Source organism: Pinus tabuliformis, chromosome Q (assembly GCF_031772625.1).
Source record: "Pinus tabuliformis cultivar Carrire ecotype Pingquan chromosome Q, CPIR1, whole genome shotgun sequence".
Lineage (NCBI taxonomy): Eukaryota > Viridiplantae > Streptophyta > Pinopsida > Pinales > Pinaceae > Pinus > Pinus tabuliformis.
The window spans coordinates 572,940,737-572,945,212 of NC_142296.1; positions in this window are offsets into that span (position 1 = coordinate 572,940,737).

The window sequence follows — 4,476 nt, forward strand, 5'->3', positions numbered from 1 at the left end:
CAATTCTTATAGTCTCCAAACCAACATAGGAAAAAATTTTGGACGGTCATTGTCATAGTGACAACATGGACATATTAAAGATAAAAATATGTCATATAATCCAAAAAGAGAGGTTTAATGTGTTGAAGGATGGTTAGATAGACCTTAAATTATAGCTCATTTGGAGGCCCATAATACCCCCCTATTGAAAGTGTTTTTCATCCTCTAAGAAAGTTAGCTACCTATTTGTGCCTCCTTCATGGCCCTAGTAGCCTCTCTCTGGTACATTTCTCGGTCCTTTCTCTTAAGAAGCTTGGTTTTAGGTTCTGTAAGGACATGCACAAAAATATAGTTGTTCTTATTATGCATTTGTTTAACATTATCTTCAAGCACAAAAAATTAACTTTTCACTTTGTTGGCATGTAGTAAAAATTGGAATCATCTCCATTTCATTCACACAATCTCCCTTGATGCCTCCATTTTCACTCATTTTTCGAAAACTATTTGTGCACAAAAGAAACATAGTTTTTCTAAAGACGATTAGCTTACCTTTTTCCCCTTGTACAATATGGGTCATTGAAGATTTCTAGGTTTCTAAAGGTATTCCACATCATTTTCCAATCTCTTCTTACCTTTTTCCACCAGTTAGCCACATTTAGAACCCTCAAAATTTCCTCAGATGCACTCTTGTAGCAATATAGAGGATCTTGTATCATCTTGTAATAGACACGTAAAATCTTGTAAAAGACCTCTAACATCTTGTAGCACCTCACAAAATTAATCAAAACTTGACTATAATTTCCCCTAAGGCATAATTTTTTCATGTTATCCTTATACAACATCTTTTAGGCTCTAGAGAAATGATCCAGGTGGCTCTAGAGACACACACAGGACAAGGAGGACTTAGGGAAGCTCAAAAATCAAATTGTTTGGATTATGCTCTAACCATGACCAGAGTGTATATCTCTTCTTCCTGATCGTGGCGGTGCAAACAATTCATCAATTCGAGTCTGGATGCGAAAGGTAGAAGCATTCAAAGTTGGGTTGAATTTTTGATGACTGGGCAGCTTAAGGAGGCAACAATTTGGACAGAACCTAGCCACCAAATTCTGGCCAACTCCAGCTGGATTCTGGCCGAAATTGTGGGGTTGTTAATTTGACTCCTATGAATTAGAAAAACGAATTTTAAAAATGTGCATTTCGTTATTTTAAACAAAAAAAATATAATTTAAGGGGGTGGGGGCCACAAACCCCACCATCCCCATCTGTCAACACCATCTATATATTATATATTAATTCGGGGTTGGCGGGGGTCGAACCCGCTCGACCCACATGGGCCGGACCCTGAGCAGGCGGCCCCATAAGCGGTACTACCACCCATAAAAAGTATGTAGCTTGTAACGAATTCCCCCATAAATATTACGGTACCCAAACCATCAAACGGCGGGAGTTAAAAAAAATATAAATTTTGTTTTAAAACAAACAATGCATTAAAATGGAGGGGGCGAGGTTTGACCACTTGAACTCCTCCTTACTATTCGGGATCTTTACCAACCTACAAAATGAACTCATTGGTTAATCCACCTAGTAATCTATATATAAACTTCATTTTTAGAGTGCATGGGACATATGGAGGAACCGGGAGCAGGCACAAATTTCGAGACAGGAGGACACTGTGCATACAGTTCGAGGCAGGATTTTGCAGGAGGGGTGAAATTTCATGTTGTCAGATTTTGACAGATTTTATATGGATTCAACACATCTTATTGCCATGAATGAAATGGTGCTGTCTATTTCTCCATGATAGTTTTTCAAATTTTCAGACATTTTCAGTATGGGGGTGGAACCATCATTGCTACAAAAACTCAAAGCAGAACCATGATCCTTGCAATTTTCCCGAGGAGGTAATTTTTCTCCATGTCGGAATATAGTCAAGTTTACAGTCGTTTTTCATGGTTTTCTATAGGGATCGCAACAGTGAAGTTAGATTTGCCTTTGGAGTTGCATATTTCTGGTCCACCCATGGAGCAGATTCTTTGAGGAATCTAGGGGGAATATAAAAGATTCCTTGAGCCCCAGATTCTCAACTTCTTAAAATTCAGATTTTGGATAGTTGATTTTGCACTATTTGACACCACAAATCTAATGGTGTGTTCAAATTTCTCATTCTCTCATTCTATTATTCAGCCACTTTTCTAAGTGGAGTACAGGTGTAAACATCCATGTGCGAGTAGTCATGTGATTGATGTCATGAGATCGATGGTCCAAACAACTTCAACAATTTGACATCCGCTTCATTAGATGACCCTTGGTTGTGAGGTATATGCAGTGTTCATGTACTTCTTTTGCTAGGCATTGTGCTACACAGATCCCTGTTTCTTACTCATTTTTATGATTCCTGCTCGATGTGACGCAGAATCGCCTATGTGATGTACTTGTTGTCATCACTCATCATGTTGTGTTTTGAAATCCCTTTGTTGTATGTTGATGGGATACACATGTGTTGCCTTGCATGTTTGCTTTGAGATCCATTTTATGTCATGTTGGTGGGATGCTAATCATGCATGAGTTTGTGTCATACTGATAGGAGTCTTTTGACTGAGAGTTCCTGTAGTGGAACATCCCTTGGCGCCACTCGTGCATGAGGGAATTTTCCTTGTATGATAGCAACATCATCTCTTGTTTACATCATCACTTTTGACATCACTTAATGCAGCGGCCTACACCATATTGACACCAAGGCTCGGAGACATAGTTCCTCCTAGACGAACTCCATTATCAACGACTTATGTTTTCATGTGTTGATGAATTTCATATTCCTCTTATTTACAACATGAAGATGTATTCATTTATGTTCTTTTAAAAATGCAATTCAACACATCACGAAAGTAAAAGGTCTTGGAAGGGTCCTTTTTCATACCCAAACCTGGATCAAGTTGTATCAGAGCGGTCTTTACGTGGATGTGAATTGCAGGGTGAACAATGGAATGTGCAGCAGCAGAGGATGAAAAAGCGATGTACGAGACCCTGCTCAACATTTTGAAAAAGGTAGAGATAATGTATGAAACTCTACAAAAAGATACAAAGGAAAAGGAGCGATTGCAGCTTCAGTTGCAAGCCACAGAAGAGGCCATCGAAGAACTAATGCAAAACAAACATAATCTTCAAACGGAGAACACTGAATTGAAGATGTGTCTACATGAAGAGAAAGAGGAGAAGCAAAGTTTGCTACAACAGCTGCAAGAAAAGGACGAGGCCTTGGAAAAGCTGCAGCATGATCCATGCGAGGTAAAAATTAGTTCTCCATCTTCATGTGTGTTTCTTGATGATGATTTTGCTATTTTTGAAAATCATACCACAGGAATTGGCTCCAAACTGTTGAAGAAAATGGGGTATGAAGGAAAAGGCTTAGGGTGTTAATGGCCAAGGCATTGTCAACCCCATCAAAGCAGAGGAATTACCGTGTTGAATAAGACTTGGGTATGTTAGAAAGGAAGTTGGGGAATCCACCACAATAGTTAGCAAACCACCAACAATGGATGATGAGAAACCCTCATCAGTTCTTTCCAAATCGAAAGAGGAGGAAAAAGATGTTGATTTCCTTTCAGTTTCGTCTTCACATAGTATGAATTCTATTGGAGATTTGGAGATCCCAATTACAGGGAAAAAATGACTCTCCTTACAAGGATGAGGCATGAGGAGAAAGAAGAACTTGGTGTTAATAACCAAGGCATAACTCAACCTTTGGAGGTTGTGCACAAACATCAATTTGTAGGCTCAAGATACACTAAAGGAGAGTGCTCGAAGGTGTCAAATTTGTCTGAGGCATCATCAATGTTGTAACATGTATTTTTGTTGTTTGTTTCATTCATTATTTCATTCAAAATCACCTGAAAATTATTTTGAAAAAAGACAAGGCAAGTATATCAGAAATCAAAATATAAAAGGAATGAGGAAAATATCAGGTTTTGCAAAGGGAAACAAGCGTTAAACATTAACACCGGACTTGAAATATATACACTCTGCTTTATAAAGCATATCGAGTCCGCTGCACCGCAAAACTATGAATGTTGAACAACACCGATTGCGATTTGCGATCGCAGGCCAGACTCGAAATATATAAATTATGATTTATAATTCTTGGCAGGTCCGTGTTATTGCATAATTCTTAATATATATGCATGTGGCTATGCCGATTGTGATATGGGTGGACCTGGTGAGCTCCAATATTGCAGCAATAATGCTGCAACTCCTGGGGCTTCCTACTTTACTTTTATCAACCGAGTAGTTCGTAACAAACTTGGAAGCGACGGTGTTGTATGCACAAGTACTAGCTCTTACTGCAGGCTATCACTTGGTTAGCTGGCACAAGATCACTAGGAGCTTAAGCCAATTTCTATGAATTCTCAGAAGAAGCTTTTAACTGTGATGAAAAAAAGCTAACTCTATGAGGACTATTCTACTTGCAGAAAGAGAAAGAAGAGTGGAATGTAAGGC